The following is a 24,652-nucleotide window of genomic DNA, read 5'->3' as shown; positions in this document are numbered from 1 at the left end:
AATTTATTTTTTTTTATAACGTACATAGCAGGGGAGGCGGAGGAAACCTGGGAAGATAAAGTTAACACACTCCGTTCCCATTAAAATATTTCCGTACCCTGCATTACGCCGAATTCTGGAGGCATTGTTTATTGAGTGGGGGAAATTAACGCCGCGCTTTGTCTCATTATTTTCATTCTAATACAATTGACTTACACAGAATATACTTTTATTAAATAAGCGAATCAATTTTACATTTTTAAATATAAATTATTATAAAAAAGATACATTTAAAAATATAAAAAACCACACTTCCGAGGGCGGGACAAGGGTCCAAGCCATCGGTGGCTAGGGCTCCAGAGAGAGGAACCTCCGCACAATACGTGCCGTCTCAAGTATTACTGCCTTCTGTATCCGGTTCTTGATCCAACAGCTAAGCGATAGCCTCTTAAGGTGTTGACTTGACTTTATTATTAAAAGATATATTTTTTAAACATATATTGTTTTTTTCTATTATCTGTATTTTTGTATTTCTTCTTTTTTTCTCCGTTCAATAAAATATATTGTATTCTGTTCTAATTATTATAATATTTAAATTATATTCATATTTTTCTCTTGGTCTGTATTTTTAGGCATTTTTTTCTGATTCAGAAGTGAAGGCATACTTCAGATCATTTCAGAACTGATATTTAATTACGTAGGTATTGTATACAACATTATGAAAACCAAAATTTGTGATGGCAGCTATTTTGGCACTTCGAAGAATATGTATAATTTTAGCTTAATTACTCAAAATGGTCTACGTTAACTAACTTAATTTGGCGGAAAGTTGGGTGGTCTTAATAATAGGTTCCCCCCTCTTATCTTCTCCCCTATTATGGTGTTTTTTAAACAAATTGAATATTTACAAACTAATTTATTTAAATAATATAAACCGTATATTTCAATAATTAATTCAAGTCCACTCGCAATATATCTAGTTCTTATAAATTTTAATATTTATTTTATTTCTTACATTATTTTTAATATTCCAACAATAAAATACAATCGTTTTACTTCATACATTTTGGCAATACATAATAAGTTTCTTTAATGAAAACCCTTTTTTATTAATAGCCTTTATTTTTATTACTTATCTAACTGTCAGCGGTTTTCTAGTCGCCATTTTGTATTTTTTACTTTTTTCCGTGAGCGCCAACGGAACAAGGCTCCGTCAGTCACGCAGCTGTTCAATAACACCAGATCTGCACGGTGTGCCAAGTGGATTAACATGTAGATTAGAATTAATGTTGAATTAAAATTATACTGTCGTGGCGCAGTGGCACGTCTGTAACCGCGATGCGTGTGGGTTCGATTACCAGTCGGGGGAAAAAAATATTTTCTTTTCATTTCACTGCTCTGGTAAAATACAAAGCTCGGCGTTGAGTTCCTAAACACGCAATGTCTCGAACGTTGGGCGGAAAGTGGGGAGGGAGGTGTATATTAGCTCCCTATTACCTATCCTGCTACAGCGTGAAGTTATTTTTTTTTAAGGTTCCGTACCTCAAAAGAAAAAATGGATTACATTGTATACTGTCTCTTTTATCCCTTTGTTTGACATTTATCAGGTGTTTGTGTGGAGGTATCTAAATGAAATTAAGTAGAAGAATATAGAAGAAAGCAAGTTCCTGAGTCAGCGCAAACAAATTACGAACGTTTACAAAATTAAATAGGTTTTGCTGCATTTTATATAAAATTCACCGCATAATCAAAACCTGTAGAATCTTTAATATTAAAAAGTATTGCAAAAACGGGTGAATTTTAGCGCTTGCATTTGACCACGCAACCACGCATGGAAAAGTTAGCAATAAAATAAAATCTTAAGAAGCATAATAAAACCTATATTGAAATGACAACATTTAAAGTTGAAAATATTCAAGTATTAGCCAATCTCCACATGAAGTTGGACCAATAGCAGCATATATTTATAAGTTAATATTAGACAGGTCTAAAACAGGTAAAACCAAAGGTTACTCGTCAGTCTAGGTCGTTCAGCGTGGGCTGGATCTAGGCTGGCTGCCCGTGGGTGGGTGGGTCTTGCTATTTGGAACTATTCAAAAGTTACATTGACAAATACTTGTTACGAACGAACGTTTAGTATTTCGTAACGCAGATTATAATTATTGAGCGCTTTTATTTGTCATAGTAATATCTGATATACTTTAGAAATATATCTTTATACAATATTACCATTTATTTTGATGTCGAGTATGATAACTGCTTCATATCCCTAAATAAATTGAAATTTAAGATTATTTTTTTACATAAATATTATAAAAATAAAATAAGAAATAATAAAATAAAGGAATTTTTTGTACCTACTGTGACTATGTTTTACACATAAATGTTATTATAAATAAAAGCAGACTGTAGACGTGATGGTTTTCGGTTCGATTCCCACTTGAGGCTATGTATTATTTTAAAATTATTCCTGATCTGCTGCCTACTCGCCTCTCAACGATCAACATGTAATTTATAGAAAATTGGGTGGATATTGGAAAACGGATTGTCTTAAGATTAGGTTCCCCTTGCTTACTGTGCTATTTGCGACAAACAGCGTGAACCTAAAAAAATGTATGTAGGTATGTGTTTATTATTTTGAAAATAAAATTATAACATATAGGTTGTGTAAGTATTTTGCGGATGGCATATTCAAATTGGTCGTCGCCGGATGAGGTCGAATACCGACGTGTCGGGCGTCGGGGCTCGGCGGAGATCCGTGGAACCATGCATGCAACGGGCGTAGCCCGATCTTTTTGTATTATTTAAAAAGTTATATAGGTATTTATGATTAATTTTATATCAGCTTCGTCTTTGGGGACTTATACTAATAAAAAATAGCAGGGTAGGCAGAGGAAATCTAATGTTAAGATAGTTCCCACTAGGACACTTCCGTTCCCTACTTTTCACCGATTTCTGGAGGCATTGCGTTTGGAGTGGCGGGACTCAAGAACGTGTTAAGTGATGTGCCATAAAACTTTGTTTACCTGGAAATACAGAAATATAGGCAGCGACGTGCTTGTTTCCATATAGCAGGACAGGGAATTGGTGTTGAGATACTCCGACGCCGTGCTTAACGCAGAAGTTAAGTATTAACACATATATTTCAAAATGCTTTGTGACTAAAATTACCGCTTAAACCGACTTGTTATGGGACCAAACAACACAAAGTGCGGCGTTAAGTTCCGCCGCCAGTCTCAAAAATTGGGCAGAATGTTTTTGCACTTGTAATTAAAAAACACCATGTAGGTATATTTTTAATACAGAACCTCTACAATATTTAATCAACATTTTTTCTTTCCAACAAACATTTTAACGATTATAAAGTGCAATAAGAGTAAAATATTGAAATATGGCCGCTGCGGGTATACTCGTATGTATTTAAATACAATGATAATTAAAATATTTTGTAGCGAAGTGGACTTCTATTTTGTATTTTAGAATCCAGTATAATCAACCATGCCATTGTAGTTCACTTAGGTTGTGTCTATACAATGCATGCATGATAGTTGTAGGTTCAATTTTCCGCTCTTTTAAAAGAAAATACGTTGCTTATCCGCTTAATGTCCTAACATATACATCATCATGTATCATCATCTTTGAAAGAGATGTGTTTTCCTCATGTATCAAAACTTATTTTAACATATAGGAAAATAGTTAAAAATTTAAAAATGGAAAAGTACCTTTATCATATATTATGAAATTTTATTGTATATATAAAATTTATTTAAAAAAAAAAGATTCACGCCTTTTCCCGCATAGTGGAGTAGGCAGAAGGAACCTAGTGTTAAGATACTCCTTTCCCAACTTTCCGCTGAATTGTGGAGGCATTGTTAGTTGAGTCACGGAACTCTACGCCGCGCTTCGTTTATATATACATATATATATATCTATATATATAAAATCGAAAGGTCACTCACTCATCACGAAATCTCAAAAACTACATGTGCTAGGAATCTCAAATTTTGCATAGGAGTTACTTATAGGACGTAGGTGCTCGCTAAGACGGGAATTTGCAATATTCGATTTCTAAGGGGTTGTTTTTGGGGTTGAAAGTTTGTATGAAACTTCGTTACTATTGACATTTGTCTTTGTCATTCGTTACTAAATGCTAGGAGTGTCAAATTTTGCATAGACCTCATAACTGTCACGACTTGGTCTATCACCTGTTTTCGTTTTATCGTTGACTCCTGGGACACCCTGTATATATATATATATATATATATATATATATATATATATATATATATATATATTAAAATTACGTGTCTCGTTTTCATCAAGCCATGTAAACTATTAGAGATCAACCCATATACACTCTGGATAATATTTGTAAAAACCCATGTTAGTAATAGTAAGTAAAGTGCTTCATCGTATGACACATTTAAGGTGTTCCTCAATAAATACTTTATTTGAGTTTTAAACCATGTAATAATAATTAAATTTCTACATAGATTTTATGTATAGTCTATGTGAGAATGTGTTGGCGCATAGCATCAGCTGACTTCATACATAATGTATGAGACACCCGGATGTCTGATAGTCTAAGAGCCTGCGTACCCCATATTTAGTCAATGCTAATATATTTTTTAACTGAATTGAACTGGCTTCTTTATAAAATATATATTTTAAATAATTTCAAGCTGTTTCCCGTATCGCAGCGTAGATAGGCAAAGGGAACCTAGTCTAGTTTAATATTTAATTCATTCCCCTTAGTTGAAATCGAACCCACATTGGTCGAGTTTACAGTCAGAAAATGTGCCAACAGTGTGCCACGATGGCCTGCGCTCTAGTTGAGGATATTACGTTATACAATTATAGAAATATATCTTTTTTACATAATTACTAATTTTGTAAATTCTTTTCGGATTTTTCTTTTAAACGTTTCATAAAGAAGAGAACAGAAGCAGATGTATAAAAATATAAATAGATCAGAACTCTTGGTGTAATAAATCTATTACTTGAAAAGAGACCTAGCAGAGAGACCACATTATTAATATTCTCAACGCCTTATATTGTAGTTCCTGAACGGTGGCTCTCAGACTACAATCTCTATAACCGTTGGTCATGATGTCATAGAAGCCTCTCGTGTAACGGACGCGAAATAGCCTTCGAGACGTTACACTGTTAAATAGTTGAGCAATATAGAACTAGCGACCCACCTCTGTTGTCGCAGGCCTCTTCTGTGAAACAAGGATTTTTTGGATTTTACGTAATCTTTAATAGATTAAAAACTCACTTAGTATGTATAATGACTCTTGTGACATTCATAATTCGTTACTTTCATTGATCAAAGCCGTTGTTTAAAGCTAGTATAGATAAATAGGTATCTTTTGTAAAACAACATAAAATATGACATGTTTTTACTGTAATATTGTCTAAAGTCTGTTGTTTCGTGAAATTAATGATTCAAATCGACAACTATCGTTTACAGTGACGCATATTCCAAATTCAAAGTGTATGACGGGATGGTTATTGGTTCGATTTCCACTCAGAGGAATAAATTATTATCATTTCTACGCTCCACAACATTTGTAAGAGTACCAAGTACGTCGTCGTTGAGTTCCGCCACTAAATACGCTTATATCTCAAAAAATTCAGCCTAAAATTTGGAACGGAGTGTCTTACCACTAGGTTTCCTGCTATACACGTGATACAGCGTGAAGCTAAAATTAATCATGACAGTGTAGATATTATATGATTAATTTTCATACAGTGTATTGTACTTTGAACTATTCTGACTAATTCATGTCCGAAGTAAGGTTGCTGTGACATTTCAATGTGACCTCCACATCTCGTCATTAGCTCGTGAATACTATCGACTGCCGGCTGTTTTGCTTGTAATAATTAAAAAAATACTTGATTCGTTGTTCTTTCATTTTTCCAGTCAAGTAAAACAAGGGTTACGTCTCCCAATATTGAATTTTAGATGGTACAGAAATGAATATTTTCAAAAAGACATTTTTGAAGACAAAGACAATGTTACATATTTTTACACATGTAATTTTATATAACCAACATATTTAAAAATTCTTAAAAATCGTGTTTTTTACATTGTATTATTTTTTAGTTAGTAGAACACTTAATTTTTCTTTTCTTTGCGTACGTACGTGGCGTACGTAAAGAAAAACAATCACGAAGCGAGTAAAGGTTGGCGAGCGAAGCAATCAAGAACGAACGCTTTTTTAGCTCACGCATGCGGTGACCCGCAGATTGCAGGGTAGATAGAGGGAACCCGGTCTTATTCTCTTCTTCTTTTCCATTTTTCTTCTTCTATTCTACTTCGTTCCCATTAAGACACATCCATCCATCCACCCCACTTTCCGCCGATTTCTGGCATTATGTTGTTGTGCTTGTTGAGTAGGTTACAATCGCACGTTTATGCCGCTGCGCCGCCATATGACTCCAGTATAATATACAATCAGACAAATCTAAACTGTGATTGTTTCTAATAAAACAAATATTTGAATAAAATCGTATAAACTAAAGTCTAGATTTTGCCAATTTGCACAAGTAGCGTCATACTCGTACCTGCTTACCTATAAAAGTTAAAATTTGAATTTTCAACCAAAAAAATGTAACTAAGTGCGAAGTGACTTGCCCATGAAAGGTTCTGTAGTAGCAAGCATAAATCTAAAAACAAAAAAAAAATTGTTTTTTATAATGTTTATATGAATGACAAAGTTATATCAGTAGATTTTGAAAATGTGACGAATCTGAAAATACATGCTCTCCATAAAATTTGACATTGGCGAAATAAAGAACATACATTTTTTTTATATTTTTAATCTAATAAAAGATTAGATCGAGCTGCATCTATATAATAAATTCTAAGAATCTACTTTACCTTAATTCGTCGTAGCGCATAGCACAATCATGTGATTTTAAGCGCGGCTTCGAATCGCACTCGGGGATTTTTCTTTAATATCTTTATTTCCTCGCTCTTTTAACACGGCAAAGCGCGGTGTTCAGTTCCACCACTCAACACGTACTCATACGAGAATTGGGCGATGTGTGGGGAGTTCTTACTAGGTTTCCTCTGATTACCCTGTTGAAAAAATATGAGAGTTCTGTTTTTTTGGATAAAGCTACGGAACCCTAGGAAGGCGGGAGTGAAGCATTATTTGTACGGAGTGACCTCAGCTATGCGGTGACGTCACGTATACCTGTTCGTTCTTAGAAGGATCTCACCTTCGCTTTAGAACCTACTTAATAGAATTGCCAAGAATGGATTTTGTATTAAACTTTTAAAAAATCTTAACTTCACGCTGTAACCGAAGGAAAGGGGGGGTATGCCATTTTACGTATTAAAATCCAAGCAAAGTTTCAGGGGCCGACTTGTTATATATTATTGTATTGTAAATATATATCGGTATGCCGAGACAAGTCGTAGCGCAGGAGCGCAAGTGTGTGATTGCAAATTTATCGATTCGTTGTGGGTTCGATCTCCAATCGAATAAATTAAATATTTATTTAAATTTATATTATATTTTCATTTCTTCGCTCTGGTGTCACGGCAAAGCGCGGCGTTGAGTTCTGCCACTCAACACACAATGCCTCCAGAATCCGGCGGAAAGTGGGACACGGAGTGTCTTAACACTGGCTTCCTTTTGCCTACACATGATACAGCATGAAGCAGATTTATTTTTAAAACAAGTATTAGATATATGTTGATGCTGGTGCGATTTCATTAGTTTTTTTCTTCCACGCTTTTAAAATCCTTCAGTTGACCTCACTCTTATAAATATTTAAGGCAATAACTATTAATCAACAAAAGTTATACTAAAACAGGTTTATACGAATAGACTTAGTTACATCATGTAAATATGTAGGTTTTTATTAAGGAGGTGTATGACATTGAGTTCGAGATTTAAATTGATTTGATTTAAGTATTTTTACAGATAATTTACATTAATTTATGTATTAAGATATTAGGTAACTCTTGTAGGGTAGAAGTGTTTTTAGGGTTCCGTATCTCTTAAAGAAAAAAAGGAACCCTTATATGATCTCTTTATTGTTGTTGCCCGTCCGTCTGTATATCAAGAGCCTTTATCTCAGGAACGCTTAGCGATATCGAGTCGAAATTCAAACCATATAGGTACCTACTCAGGTCAACGGTCCATTGATTTCCTGGAAATATCGTATTTCTACAGTGAGGTATCAGATAAAAGGGCTCTGGTTAAACTAAACTTAAGTTTCAGAAAAAGCTCGAGTATGTTCGGAAAACTTGCCAGCAACAATAAAAGTGTTTTTTAGTTCTCATATAGAACGAAAACTAATAAGTTGTCTTCTTTTAGTTTTTCAAACTGTATAATTTTAGTCCCTAATTTTAGTAGAGAAAGTTACATTAGTTCTAACACCGTTCTCCACGTTCTGTTCAGTTAACGCCGTGTCTTATCTAACCGAAGCAGAAAAATATTTAATTGCCAGCGTGAGAATAGAACTCACAACTATCGCGTGTACGACTGACTGTTAATGCAATAGTTGTAAGTTCGTGTTTGTACCATTGTGCCATCATCATGTCAAAAATAATTTAATTAATATAATTCAATATTTTTTTTTCCAGCTTCACGGTATATTCCACACACAGCAGGGAAGGCAGAGGGAACCCCTTGTTAAGATACCCCTTTCCTCAACTTTACCGAGTTCTGGAGGCATTGAGTTGTGCAGTGGCGGTATTTAGCGTAGCGCTTTGCAACATAAATATTCCATTTTCTCGAGTGGGGATCAAATCCACAACCAGTCGCGCTTTTATATTTTTAATGCTACACACATAGCAGAGTAGGTAGAGGGAGCCTAGTGTTAAGACACTCCGTTCCCATTAAAACACGTTTTCCACTCACCGTAAGGTAGAGTGACCACACGCTTTGCCTCGTTATCAGAATGAGGAAATAAAAATTGACATTTTTAGTATTTAGTGTCATCTAGTTTCATGTATAACTAAAAATACACCGCCACCTAGTGTTCAATAGCGAAACTATAAATAAAAGGAAGTTCTACTACTAAGTAGTAGTGTTTTTGGACCAACAGATGGCGCCACAATTTTCGCAATGGCCGGACTGCGCATGTCAGAGATTCATGTCATTCACATTTCACATCATTTTATTTTCTGTAATACTAAAATCGGGCTGCAGTTTTGTGTAAAATATTCGGATGCGGCACGGTGATGAGCGTCCCGACAGACCTTTGTGTTCCAATAATAGATTATAAGTGATCAAATAAATAGTTTTAATATCCTAAAATATAATATAATAGCGAATAACAAATTTCCAATACATATTTCCTTGAGTTTTCAACAATTTTCGCGTTACGGGAGATTGTATTAGTATTATCCGCTGGGTTTTTAATAATTTGAAGTGTTTCTCACTAAGTAGTGTTCAGTGCTTAATTTTCTATTTCGGACAGCGTTAAGGGCTAAATTTACTTTGGGACTGATGAATTACTCCCGAAGGAACACGTAGAAATTGCGTAAGTACATAGGATTATATTTTACTATTATTATAAATTATTAATAACTTTCTTCTGTCACTTACTTTTACTTCGCAGTTAGATCTTGTATCTATAGCTTTTTATTTAGATTTTTGATTTACTTTGTTATTATGATTTACTTTTTATGAAAGAATTTTCTAGCAAAAAAATCGGCGCCAATTTTGTTATCTGTCTCGATTATCGTAAAATCTATAAAGAACATATAAAATATATAAAAGGATATTGTTAATATCTTTCTTAATAATTACCTATAAAATGCGATAATTTCTAAATTAAAATGATACAGTAAAATTCATTCAAAATCTATTTTTCAACAATAGTAATACAAACTTGTCATGTACTTGTTGCCAAAATATACTAAATATCTATATGCTCAAATGAAGAACTGAACTAAACTACTAAATACCTATGTTATTATTTTATGAATAATTATTAATTTATAAACTAACACAAAAAGACTATATCAATTATCCTAAGAAAAAAATGCTTTTTGTGTAATAACAACATTGTTATTATAATACAATAAAGTAATAAGGTTTATTAAATATGAAAGCTGGAGCAAGATCCTTTAGAAGATTTATGCTTTTCATATGAACAGCATCAAGGCAAGTTCCCTCGGAGGGTATGTATGTGCAAGTAAATGACGAGGATAAGGCAATAGAGGTTGTGAAGGCTAGAATTTGGCATTCCATTTGCATTAGCTACCCAGCTAGTCATAAAGCGTGAAGTTATTCACTAAGATATTTCGATTTAATCAATGAATGATAGTTAATTAATCGTTGTAAGACAAAATTCAGCATCCATCACCCAATGCACAATGTCTCGTTAATTGTGCAGTGCATGGAAAATGGAGGGCTTTAACACTGGACTCCCTCTGTCTACCTGACTATATGTAGGATACAGAATGAACCCAAATAAAATTACCTAATATTGGTATAGTTTCTGGTTTCATGCAAACAAAGTAACAAGATTCAGCTAATATATCCATAATATATGCAAGTTGTTTTGATGTTACATCATATCATAATTATATATAATTATTATGGTGCTATACTTCATTTATATATCAAACTATAATTAAGGCTAACAGCAAAAGAGGTCTAAGAATACTTTTATTAAGAAAATAATATTAAAAATAAAATATACAATCTTGGACATAACTATTCCTAAAGATTCCTTGTCTTTGTCAATTTTGACTGAACTAGGCAGTGCTGGTTCTGGAGATTTACTTTCATATTATTGTGTTTCTGATGAATATTAACACACACTATTTGCTACTTTCCCCTAATATTCTCATTTGTCATATGTGCCGTCGGAGTATAGGGGTAAAGCATCTGACCCTATTTCTAGTTATACTAAACAAAGATGGGCATAGGCCCGACCCCCTATTTCCAACGTTCGAGTCATGTTGACGGTGGTAACATTCAACTTCCATCCTGAGAATTCTTGAATTTTTTAGAAAATGCTTTAGGGTTAGGCCTTTTTTATTTGGGGCCAAAATCAATTTCTCACGTAGCGACCGAACTTACTAATAGCCAAAGTGTTTTCCTCGATCGCTGAGTTTTCCCTCTTTGTGAATTAATTGCAGTATGGTTTTTTATACGAAAAACTCAATGGTTGTTATTTAGCTGATATGTTATAAATTTTTTTTGCCTTCACACAACTTAGTGTTATGACACTCCGTTCCTCACTTTAGACTTAGACTGGCCGAACTCAAGGCCGCACTTTTTAACCAAAAGAAAAAAACGAAAGTAATTAAGTAGTAAGAGATCCATTGTAAAGCTAAAAAACGCTAACATTATGTCATATAAAAATAACATCCTACCGCATAAAAATCACAAAAGAAATGAGGAAAGACTTATAATTACACAAATATTTATCCTTCCGGAATTTGAACCGGCACCCATCGTTCACTGTCATTGCAAACGCCTGTACAATCAAAAGCGTAACAAAGTTAGATACGGCCAACGAATGTATCGCGAGAGTCATTATACTTTAATGGGTTATTTTACTCATAAGAATTATGTTGCATTCAATAAGTAGGTACTAGGTATTGTGGAGTCACTTTAATGATATACAAGTCACGTCTGGACCGGATTGTATATTTTATTTATTGTTATCGTTATGTACTTATCTATTAATCAATCAATGTTAGAAAATCTTCCAATGTCTTCTTAACTAGTTCTTGTTATATACTTCGAGTCATATGTTCAGTTCAGTTCTTTTAAAATGGCGGAAAAATCATCTCAAGTTGGGCCAATTCATTCTCCTTCAATATTTTAATTCCATCAATTCCAAATCTCGATAATCTCGAAATCTCTCAAAATACATACATATATAGCAGGGGACACTGTGTCCGCATAGTATAGCATAGCATAGTTTTGCTTACTAATATTTTTAATAATTATTTGAAGCTTTAACTAATCATCCGCCCGAATAAACCGCATACCCAAATACGTCAGAATTCGCAATAAATCACATTGACCATTAGATGGAAGATTAACCATGACATAACCTTTGCCGGTGTGGTATAGGTGAAGGTCGTGAGTCACTGCAGTTGATTCAGCACCACCCTACCACCACCACCACCACCACTACCACCCATGGTATCGTTCCCGATACGTATACCATGTTTTATCAAGATTAGGGCCTAGGGAAGGATTAGTTTTTATGTAGATAGTTTCAAGCTGTCCCTATAACATGCTAGGGCAGAGGGAACCTAGTGTTGAAATACTCCATTCTCCACTTTCCATCTAATTTTTAGAGACATTGCGTGTTGAGGGGTGGAGCTCAATGTCGCGCTTTGTTATGTTCCTAGTGAAAGGAAATGAAAATAATTCAGTCCCCACAGTGGGAATCGAACTTACAATCATCGCGTTACTATAACAGTCAGATGCCGTGCCGCTGCGCTAGGAGGGCCTAGTAGTGTAAGAATTTTATATTATTTCAAACATTTTTTTTCTATTAATCATGTGACAAATTTGAATTGTGATTCTAGATTTTTTCTTACCCGTTTTGATTATCTCTCAATACGCTGTCTAATTTGCAAAATTTATTCAAGCTACGTTTAAAACTCGCTTTCTCATATAAACATATAAACAGTAATAAGATTTACAGCTTGGAGTCTGCCTTTTTCAGCGTCTCTCTGTATTCCACATATAGCTAGGTAGTGCCGACGAATTGTACGAGACATTCCATGTTGAGTGGTGGAATACAACGCAGCGCTGCATCTTGTTACCAGAGCGAGGATATGAAAATAACTGATTCCCGCGATTAGGAATTGAACCCACAACCGTCGTTTGCAGACAGATCACTTATGCCACCGCGCTACGGCACGCCGGCCTCTATTTCATGACGTCCGTCTGTTGCTATATATAGTACGACTACGTTGTGAAATATTTAGAATATTTTACCGACTTAAAAAAGGAGATTATCCCTTTCACATGTATGTATGTGATTTTGTTAGTATTTAATAATAAATAAGTATGACGATTTACTTAGGCGTGAGGGAGTGTTTTAACACTAAGTTCCCTCTGCCTACCCTCATATTTCTATATTAATCGTCCGTCTGTCGGCTTTGTTGTTATACATTAAAATGTAAATCTTGTACTGTTTCCTGAAATATTTTGAATATGTTAAGCGTCAAACGTAGTTTTCTTTTTTTTGGATAGTAGTACGTACTCGACTGTTTTTTTTTTAATTTAACTATTACGCTTTTTCTCATCGCAAATTATGTAGGTTCATGGAAGAGAGAACACAGTGTCAAGCTCCACCCGAATCCGACTAATTGCGTGTGTTATGTGGCGGAAATAAACGCCGACTTTCCTCTTACCAGAATGGAAAAATGGAAATCATTTGTCCCTTTGAATGAAAATCGAACTCACAGCCAACCATTGTACTTATTATAGATCGATAGCTTCACAATTTTCTACTCAAAACTCCCAAGAAACTACTTTATACTCTCGTTATATCCCTCTGTTCTCCATTTACCTTCCTATTTTCGAAACATTACAGGTGTGCATTCTTGTCATTGCATTGAATAGCGCAACTGAACGCCGCACTTTGCCTTTGCACAATAGCATAAAAACATTGTATTAATTAATGATTTTCATCATAAGCACAACACGTTTGAACATTTATAGGTGTCAGTTAATTATTCGGACACATCCGCAGGTGGCGGCCGTCAAGGAACATAACTCTCGTTCGGTAGTTGAATATTTTTTATGTCCGACAGAATGACGTCCGTTTAGATTTACGGTCGCTGAAAACGCTTTTACCATTTGGACGTGCTATAGGTACGTACTATTACTGATATGGTACGTACATACATATTCATTAACAGAAATGGTTAAGTTTGAGTGTTTTATCTCTATTAAGCGCGACGAGTGGAGGTTCGAATCTTAAAAGATCGCAAATTAATGGTACACGACAACATATACTTTTTGACTATTTGAAATATTTTTTTTTACAATTACCAAACTAAGTCGAAATAACAATACAATTTTTACTTTCAACAGAACAAACGAATCTAGGTACCCGTTATATAACGGAATCACATTAAAATAAAAGCTTTGGAAAATAAAGTTTTAACGATATTTTTCGCGAAAAATTGCGAAAAAGTGAAAACTCAGTTGTAAGATGTCATGTTGGTAGCGAACTTAGGCGACAGTTGTTTGGCTTCAGTGTCAATATAAACTATATTTATAATATAGTTTATTTTACTTTGTTTATGCCACTTTGTTATTTTTTTCTCTTTAATCGTCAGCAAGAGTGAGTGGTAAGAGAAAGAGAGGGTGGGAGACCTCGGTTCACCTTCCAGAACACAGTACCCAAGATACTGGAGGAAGGTCACCCCGCTTAGATTGACAGGACATGATAGTAGACGAAGTGAAAAAGGTACTTATGTATACCCCTAGCGGGGTAAGTAGACTCTAAAATGTAAATAGCGTTTCCTTTGTCTACATAATAACAAAGCAATTGCAAAATATAAACAGAGACGCCATTGCTGAAAATATACATTTTATTATCGCGTCGTATCTTTCATCGGCTGTTTATAATATCAGAATATCTTGGCAAATGAATGTTAAGTCAAACATCGGGATATAATAATAGTGTTGTACGTCACGTCCATTAGTCAGTTACATCACTATCTCACTACGCGGCAGCGGTCAATGTCGAGGTAGGGATGGGCGGGAAATGGGGATATTTACTTTCTTTGTGGGAACATTTAATTTTGTGGTGACTCCCACTTAATGTTAGGGGATTGTTCATAATAACCATTTAAAAATAATGTAATGAACTTAGCATCAAATGTTAACTTTGAGCGGTATCCCAGAAGGAGGATAGGAAGCGACACATATCATGAGCGCATGTAAAATATAAAATATTTTTAGAATGTCAAATATTTCGATACTTTTAATATATACTTAGGGTAACAAGAAAACGTAGATTCTGTTATTTTCCACTCTCGTAAGAATTTTGAAAAATTCTATCTTAGTATCGTATACTGACCACGTCAGTCACTGTTAGTTCATTCCATTCAATTATGTTGCGTGATAATGGCGAACCGAACGTCCGTCACATAATTTCTACATCTTGTATATTATTTTTTTAAAATAAAATTATATTGTTCTGTTTAAAGAAAAAATATTTATTAGCTGCGTTTACGTGTTTTCACAATTTTTGTATTCATGCAAAATTTTCTATTAAATATAAATGTTTTATTGATATTTTTAAAATGCACATCACTACGAGTATAGTGTAAACAACGGAAACAACAAGTAAAAAGCGTATCGACAGATGCCGTCAGTGGGCGGCTAAGAGGCTTACACATTGCGAAAGAATTATACACTGAAATGTTGAAAGCTGGTTGAAATTTTCCCGTTTTTCATAGTATTTTTCATGTGATTTTTTCAGTGTTTTTGATCGAATTTTCATGTAACTCATAACGAGATTATGTAGTACGTACGTAGAAAATTATCGAGTTAAATGTAGTGCTTAAATTTTATCCCGAGTGAACACAGAACTCGGCACCCATGTACTCGTAGATCTCTCATTCTTTTGTCGGTGAAATCGAGAACGACACATTGTTTAACATTTAACTTGGCTTTCACATTTTATGCTTTAAATGACAGTTTACTTACAAGAAATAAAAGGTTTTTTTAATTAAAATATTTGCAATTGCTTGTTGTTGATTTAATCGCGTGATAAGCTATTATTGATGTAAATTCTAATTTAAATAGTTATAGATTCAAGTGAACGTCCGTGACTCACGCCTGTGAAACACAGAACAAATTAGTATTTCACGTAAAATGTTACGTTGACTCATTGTTAGTTATAATTTCACTGGTTTTAAACGTTCAACCATATGTTTAGATTTGTGTGATACCCTTGGAAACTCTGCCTCTTGGAAAACCTGTACTTTTTTATTCTTAATATTTACGATTGAGAATTAAATAACATTTCAAAAATATTAAAATAGTTTTGTGGTTTGTCTACCAGAATGAAAAAATGAAATTAATTCCATTTCCTCGAATGGGAATTGAAGTCACAACCGTCGCGTTTACAATCACACGCTGGCCCGCTGCGCACTGGCGGTCGTTAAGTTGAGACTCATAAACTAATGTGATTAATAAATTAAATCTGTAATTATTGTATTGGGTTCAAATCCACAACTGTCGTTTCCTCTCGGGCAGATACAGGCGAGTTCTAAAATTAATATTTTGTCCCATTTATATGGTCGAGGCCCTTACGGCGCAGTGTAATACGAATAAACTTGACGATTGTGAGTTCGATTTCCATTCGATAATATTTGTATTCATATTCACGCTCTGTTGAACAAAGGGAGTCTTTTGGGCCCTTGAGTTCCGCCACTTAACTTATCTTGCAATCTCTCCAAATTTTAGCGGAAAAAAGAGAACAAAGTCCTAACTAGGTTCTCTCTTCATACCTTGCTATGCGGGAAAAAGCGTGAAGCTGCTTTTTTTAAATCTATTTTAATAACAAATCAATAAATGCATTATTAGGGTGTCTATTCCACTCGTCAGGCGCACGTCTGTCACGGCTGGCCGCAGAGTGAGCGACGTCAATGGTATTTATGCCGGCGTCATGTTTATTTTCACTATCCTCGCTCTGGTAGACCGTGCGGCGTTGTGTTGCGCCGAACACAATGTAGTTCGAAAGGCATGGACGTAGGAATAAGGGGTTGGGTGGTTTGTGCCCATGGTCTGGTGCCCACCTCAGAATTTTTAAAAATTCTGGGGTGGGCCTTTACGCTTTTTGTCCCACGGGTTACTATGCGGGAAAAAAGCGTTTTATGAAATGCATTACTAAGGCGTCTATTTAACTTGACGGGCGCGCGTCTGTCACGGTGCGGCGGCGGCGGGCCGCTGAGTGAGCGACGTCATTGTTATTTATACCATCGTAATGTTAGCCGTGACGCGCTACACGCTTTCCTCTATACTTCTATACATATGTAGGTAATACTCTTTATATGAATTGACAAGTGTATGTATTCCATCAGTTGCTGTCGTAAAATAGCAACATACTTATTTATATTTCCCTCCTCTGATAGAAGAACGTGGCGTTGAATTCCGCTACTCAACGCAATGTACCGAAAATGAGGAACGGAGTGTGTTAACACTAGTTTCCCTCTGCCTATACTGCTAATCAGGAAAAAACATGAACTTGTTCTTTTCGTTAATGCATTTTTATATAGATAGGTACTTAAAATACTTTGTAACAGGCGGCGTAGAGTCATGAGTTAGTGCAATATAGCACTGCTATTTTTGTTCGAATTGGCGGTAGGTGATAGTTCTCACTTATGTTACTTGCTCTTCTACCTGTAGGTATGGGTAATTATTAATTACTCATAAACGTTTAGAATATTAAATCTATTCGTAATGTATTATTTTCACCCATTTCCCAATTTAGTTTGAACAGATGGAACGTAATGAGTAGTCATTTCAAATAAACTAAAGTCTTTGCGCACCAGAAGCAAAATTCAATATTTATTTTAACGACAGAAGATAAAGGAATAAAAATTGGGAGCCAGAGGCCATATGTGTAATGTGATACAGTAGGTTTTCCTTCGGCTTCTCCCGCGTGATCAAATGGTAATAAGTAATAGTTGTCTCTATAAATCTAAACGATCAACATGATAAATAGCCTATAGGCGTCGACGATAAGAAGAATTTTTTTTTTCATTTCAACCAGTACTTCATGAGATTAACCAAACAAATTATTTAGCTTTATAATACTACACAGATTAATTCAAAGAAAAAGTGTTTTATCGTTATATTATGTTTAAAAAAAAAATAGAGTTTTTAATCTTCAAACCCCCTATCTTCGTGTACGATTACCCGCGATTTCATTACGCCATTATGGCCTCCATGTTTATTCTATTTCAACTACATAATATTATGACGAGCTAAATTCGATTCATCCTTGTCAAAATATATTCCCATTTAATAGTTTAGTTTCTCAGAATCTTAAGTCGTTTCTTATCTAAACAAATGATTGCTTTTATCCATTACTCTCTTAATTATATTACTAACTTTTACATTCGACGCCAGTCGTGGCCCAGAGGCACAAGCGAGCGACTGGAAATGCGAGTTCGATTCCCACTCGAGAGTATGAAACTACTACTGGTAGGATCTTACTTATTGTACCTACGGTCACCTCTGGCACTGTGTCATATTGGAAATTGAAATTACTGGAATTGTTTCCATTTGCTCGAAGGACGAAGCTGCAGGGAAAAGGTAATTCCTTTACAACATTTCTTTAGTCACATTGTATTTTAATTTATATAAATTCTAAATACTACAACAGATTTGTATTAGCGTGGTTTCATTCAGTGCGGGTGACGCCAACCACGTATATTTATATATTATAATGTTTATATTCGGCGGCAGGAAATAACTCGCGATCATTTCACTTCAGCGGTAGGTACATGTGTACGGACAGATTGATGATCATATAAATATCTTATGTGAAACTGGCGACGTTTACCTTTTTATTGTTATATTATAGCTAAACTATACAAAATATTTACATAAATTGTATCTTATGTGTTGTTCCGATGTGTGAACTATGTTATATATATAGTCTCATCTAAATCCGTTCAGTAGTTTTTGCGTGACTGTGGAACAAATATCCATTCTCACAAACTTCCATTTATGATAGTAGGATAGGATAGATTTTTTCCGCCTGAACGCCGAAGGTAAAGCGCGGGGTTAAATTCCAAAGTCTTGAAAATTGAGCGGTGTTTGGGAAACGAAGTGTCTTAACATTAGGTTCCCTCTGCCCACCCTTTATGCGTGAAGTTATAAAAAATATCTTTATATTAACAATATAAAGAAGTAACAACAAAAAAAGTAGATGTAGCATATTAAATAGTAGTTTGAGCCAAAACTCACAGAGTTCACAGATACGTATCGTGAAACGCGAAATAGCTCCAACTAACGCCGCGCGCCGCCAACAATAAGCGCAATGCTATAACGCTGTTATGTTTGGCGCGCGAATTGAAATAGACGAAAGACAACACTGCTCTCTATCTTTTATCTGTTTTTGAAAAAGGCCAATAACATTTGGTTTCTTATTACCATGTTTTTTTAAAATTTTCTCTGTATCTCACACATAGTAGGGTAGGCAGAGGGACCATGAGAACCTAGACAGAACACTCTGTTAAATAGTAGTGTCATCATTAAACTTACCAGTTATGTGGACTTTGGTGATAGTAGGTGCAATAATATGGTAGATATCATCCAGCAAGTCTGATGATGGAGCCAGAAACTGATTAGTAAAATTTTTCGGAAGTGAAAATAAAGCATTTGATTTTGCTTATATAATTTATAGCCCGAAACAAAAATGTCTAAGAAATACACGAACACGAACAAACAAATAGAAAATAACTGATATCTTCAAACGATTGAACATATTTTCTTGAATCGTGGGTACGATCACTCTCCTTTAAGGTACCTTGCAATCAAAAAAAAACTAAATGAAAATGCACAGAAACTCGTACATATCCATATACAAAAACGTCAAACCACATCTATGTGTTTTCGTCGGCGGTTAAAAATGTATTTATGTGGATATCGAACCCCCGACCATCGCGGTCAGTATCTGGAACTTCCCAACGCATAGAATCATGTTTTTCGATTGATTTATATATTTATATTGAAACAAACGCTCAAGCCTTCTGTTTGCGCCATAAATATATTGGTAATAGGCACAGCCAGGTGGCGCAATTTTTCAGTAACGCCTTTCTCGTGTAATTTACGTACGTATTATAAACACGTGTGTATAACTGTCCAAGGTTCCGTTTTGATTGCCATATTTATAAAACTACTGGAAAACTTATTTTTGTTGAAGAATTCCTAGGTATTTGTTTGGTTAGTTTTCAGTTTATATTGAACTAAGTTCTAGCTGTGTTAAATGGAAATGAATTCGAAATTTAATTACAAATAGGATATTATTTTACCGTATCTATTAATTCTATTACATCTACGTATGAGGCTTATGACTGTAAACTTAGCGGTTGTGGATTCCTACAGATAACAAGTAAAGTCGTTGCATAAAGAACGGAGTGTCTTAACACTAGATTATTTTTGCTTAACGTGATATACTTTCTCAATTACAGCGTAAAGCTAATAAAAATAATTATTATACTTAAAGTTTTTGCTTTTTCGTTTTATAACACAATGACGAGAAATGAAACAATATAATTATGTATATATGTTTTTACAATAAAGTACCTGTAGCTATAACATAATCCACATTAATACATTCGTACGTACGCGTGTGCGATGCCCCACTAACCTTGATAACGATTTGCATCTGCCTTTTTCAACACTGTAGTGCTACTGTGTAGCTACCTCCACCTCCACTGCGCATGCTTCACCCTCGTCCTGCACTTCGCAGCTTCATCCCTATAACAATGTGATCAATTCATATGTGTAAACCGTGTATGTGTTTTACACATATGCTGCCACCGTGGTTTCGCTTACGCCCATTTTACATATCTTTTTACATGCAACTTTGCTATACTGCTTTAAAGTTTCAATTTGCATGCATTTCAGCAAGCCGTTTCCCTGTCACAGCTAGTGGGGTAGTCCAAGTTGGACTATCAACTCTATTTTATCGGGACAAGGTTGGTTTTGCAGTTGGACGTTCACCGCGCGTGTGCGATGCCCCATTGACCTGCTAACCGCCCGGGATGCGTCGATGATGGCCGAACAGCGGCGGGGGTGCACGATGGCTGCTGAAAATGAGGGTTAGGGTTTAATGGTTAAAGCTAATTATCTGAATTTAGTTTTCTTTTTAATTATAAACAAAATGATTCGATTTTGGAGATAAAGTAATTCACTTTTGAATTTATAACTCGATATCATTTATGATCCCCAACACAGAAATTGGTCTCTCTTGTTAAATCATTTTAATCAATCATCAATCATTTTAAAGCAGGGTAGGCAAACGAAATCTAGTGTTAAGAGATAAGACACTGTACTCGCCCGATTCCCAGACATTGAGTGGTAGAACTCAACATCACGCTTCGTCTCTTTACCAGAGAGAGGAAATGAACATGATAAACTCCCGTGAATTTACAACCGTCGTGTTTATAATCAGATGCCGTATCACATCTTTAAGCTTTAATTGTTTTAACATTAATAATTGTCTATAATAACCTTTTAAAACGGTTGTTCTCTCGCTCTTTCATAGTTACTCTTCTCTCTCAGTCCTTTCAGCTGAGCGTTCCCGGCTATATTCCTGTAAGCGACCTATATCGATACCAGTTTATTTATACACGTATCTGCTACCGTTGTTCGCTTCAGATAGAATCTGTTAGGTAACCCTTTATATATCTACCCATACGTTATTAGCTGAAAGATGGAGAAGCCCACGTGTCTGGCTTCGTGGTTGGGTATGAGGTAATATTTGTACTTATTATTATTAATATTTTAACAAGTTTTTTCAGCTTCCCGTATATACGTAGTAGGATAGGAAGAACTTGTGTCAAGATACTCCGTTCTCCTTTTTCCGAGCGAAATATTGTTTTTTCAGTGGCATAATTCAACGCTGCACACATTATATTACGTAAAAAACCTAGACCAGACCTAGGAAATGAAAATCCTGAACTTACAACTATCGCATTTTTTGAGAGACCTGAAAAATATTTTTATCAGGTTTGCTGCTGAAATAGTAATTCGTTTCTGATTACAGTAAATTATTAAAAGTATCTCTTTGGTGAATAGTTTTCGCAAGTACCTACACTTAACATTTAAATACTTCATATTAAAAAATTAGTCCAAGTAAAAAATTTGCCCAGTTTAGAAAGGGTCTGGAGCACACCAATTGACCTATATTATATCTGATACTTTGACTTAATCAAAATTATACCTTACTACGAAAAACTCAAGGCCCATTTGTGTTTCCGCTTTCCTCGACCCTGAAAGACGATTGACCGGCCTTGGATGAGTCAGACTGTTAAGATAAAACAAAATTTCAACCTTAATTCTATAATAATAAGGAATGATTTTCATTGTTTTTCAGTTGTGAACACTGTGACAAATGTACTAAAAGTTGTAAAAGTTATTAGATTTTCAAATATATTCGTCAGTCAGTCTTTTCTTAGTCTTCTTTATAAGATATTAGTAATGAACCACAGTAACCAATGATGTTATGGAGTTCTGTAACCCTAACCGAAACATTCGGTTATCCGAAATAAAAACCTTATCTGAAACCTTAACACAAATCTGTTTCCTCTGTCTACAGTGCTATGCGGGAAAAAGCGTGAAGCTCCCTTTTAACACTTATAAATTAAGAGACTACTCACATTCGATATATTTGAAACGATGCATTGATCGTATCTCTTAGAGTGTAAGTAACAACATTGGAGGGTCGTTCGTTGTACGGGGGTGAATCATTCATACACGTGTAGGCATAAGTTTTATGAAATTTATAGTGGCTGGCTATTAGTATGCCATAGGTAGGTGTTTGATTGAAGGGTCGTGTGTGTCACTCGTGAAATTATTTACCTTTTTGTTTATAAAGTGAAGGGAAGTGAGTGAAAGGAATCTAGTATTACGTCATTACTTTCCTCACTCTCCGCCCACTTTTCGAAACATGGCATGTCTGGTCTGGAGTGACGGAACTTTAACCGCGTTTTGTTTTTATGTCACAGCAATGAAATATAAATAATTCATTCTTTTGAGTGGGAATCGAACACACATTTTCAATGAGACTCAGTCCATCTGCACCACGATGGTGCCTAGAAAATTTACAAGGATTTATGTTTTATTTTCTTATCTGTCGAATTGTTGAAGAACAACGAAAGTAACTTTAGGGGAGATTGACCGATTAATACCTGATAAAACTACCTATGAGTGACGCACGTGAGAAAACGTGAGAATTCAAGACATCGCGTATCGAGTGGCCAAAAATACAATGGTGAGAATCGAATCCACTACCCTACGACAGCGAATGATATTACGTAATAATAATCGTAGCGAGGCATGTGGCATCTCCGTTGTAGTGCACTATATCGAGCTAGGTCACACAGTTTACCGGGTCGCTCCTGGGCTCCTGGCTGTTGACCTGGAAGTGGGTCACCGGGGGAGCTGCAGCTGAAAATACAATATAATATTATATTTTGTTTAAGTAATAAATTTATTAAATGTCTCCCCCTTTGCATTGAAAACTGAAGTATGGATTTAATAAGGCTTAGTAATTATGATTTACAGGTAGGTAATATTATTTGTTTTGCTACAAATTGGCCTTTCAAGCTAATTAAAATGATAGGAATTTATATTTGGATATCTGCATCAGTAGAAACTAAGTAGGAGACATAGATAGTGTTAAGACTATTCACCGTCCGAATTCGAGATGTTGTGTGTTGAGTGACGGTACTCAACGCGGCTTTTTGTCTATCAGAGGGGAAAATAGTAATTTGTATATTGTATACACATATTACACTTCCTAATGAAAGATGCTTCCCCTACCATCGCGTTTACAGTTAGAATACGTTTCGGTGATAGTTAATTTTCGATCGGAATCGGAAAGATCGGAAGATAATTTTCTTAGGTTCACGCTGTATCCCGCATACAGCAGAGACAATCTAGTGCTATGACACTCTGTTCTCCATTTTCTGTTCAATTTTTCTAAACATTATGCATTGGGTGGCCTATACCAATGCCGCGCTTTATCTTGTTACTAAAACAATGCAAAAAATATTTTCAAAGCAAATTAAAATAATGCCTTCTCTGTAGAAATAATAATAAAATTGTTAATAATCTGCGAAGTCGGGGCGTGTCGCCAGTGTTTAATGGAAAGCACAATATTAAATCCACTTCGGTCCCTGTGACCTAGTTCTAGAACAGGAAATAACCGACGCGGTAACTTTGTGACCTGGGAAACATTAGATTATGTTATATAACGCGACCTATAGATATTATAGTCTTGTATATAATTAAATATCTGATGCCCTCGTGTCATCGCACAGCATCACGTCGTCGTCAAGTAGCCTCTGCATACAATGCTATGTGGCTGGGAATCGAATATTAAGACACTCCGTTCCCATTAAGACACTTCCGATCCACACTTTACCACGAGTGAAATACAAAGAAAATATTGAATATTTCCTTTCCTCGAGTGGGAATCGAACCCACAATTTTTTGTGTTTACAGTCGAACGAATGTGCCCCTGCGCCACGGCTGGCCTTAAATATAAATCTAATCCTAATTCATACATAAATTTAAATAATGAAAGTAAAATATTAAAAACAAAATTAACTGTTCAAAGTGTGTTTCCTCATTTGCAGTTTATTTATACATTTGTATGGTTTATTTTAATTTACAAATTAAACGAAGTTCAGATGTCGTGTACATTCGACATTACCTACTTACCTACAACCGGCTAATCTTGGGTCAAATCCTAATTATTGAGTGGATACGGTATTGTGCACGGTTGAACTTTGCATCTGGCTTGGCTTACACTGTTTAACATTGTATCCCGCACATAGCAGGGTCGGCATAGGGAATCTGGGAACGTAGTGTTAAGATACTTTCCGTTCAACATTTACCCTGTTTGGGAACCTGGCATTTCTAAAACTAGAATATTCTGTGGTCGGACGAGTGTAGGTATTTGT

At 35.2% G+C, this 24,652-nt stretch overlaps 1 protein-coding gene across 2 annotated transcripts in view; it reads left to right on the top strand.

Moving 5' to 3' along the window:
• Window positions 1–9,101: 9,101 nt before the first annotated feature.
• The window catches only part of LOC146537139 (uncharacterized), a 43,021-nt gene continuing 27,470 nt past the window's right edge, over window positions 9,102–24,652 (top strand). For both annotated transcript variants that reach the window (XM_085187676.1, XM_085187674.1), the window contains exon 1: window positions 9,102–9,486. The gene's annotated coding sequence lies outside the window, so the exon portion shown is untranslated. The remainder of the gene's footprint in view (window positions 9,487–24,652) is intronic.

Source organism: Heliconius melpomene, chromosome 7, assembly GCF_056956725.1.
Source record: "Heliconius melpomene rosina isolate 202511_hmr_F chromosome 7, ASM5695672v1, whole genome shotgun sequence".
Classification (NCBI taxonomy): Eukaryota; Metazoa; Arthropoda; class Insecta; order Lepidoptera; family Nymphalidae; genus Heliconius; species Heliconius melpomene.
The sequence above is the reverse complement of the archived record's forward strand: the minus strand, read 5'-3'. Positions and strand labels throughout refer to the sequence as shown.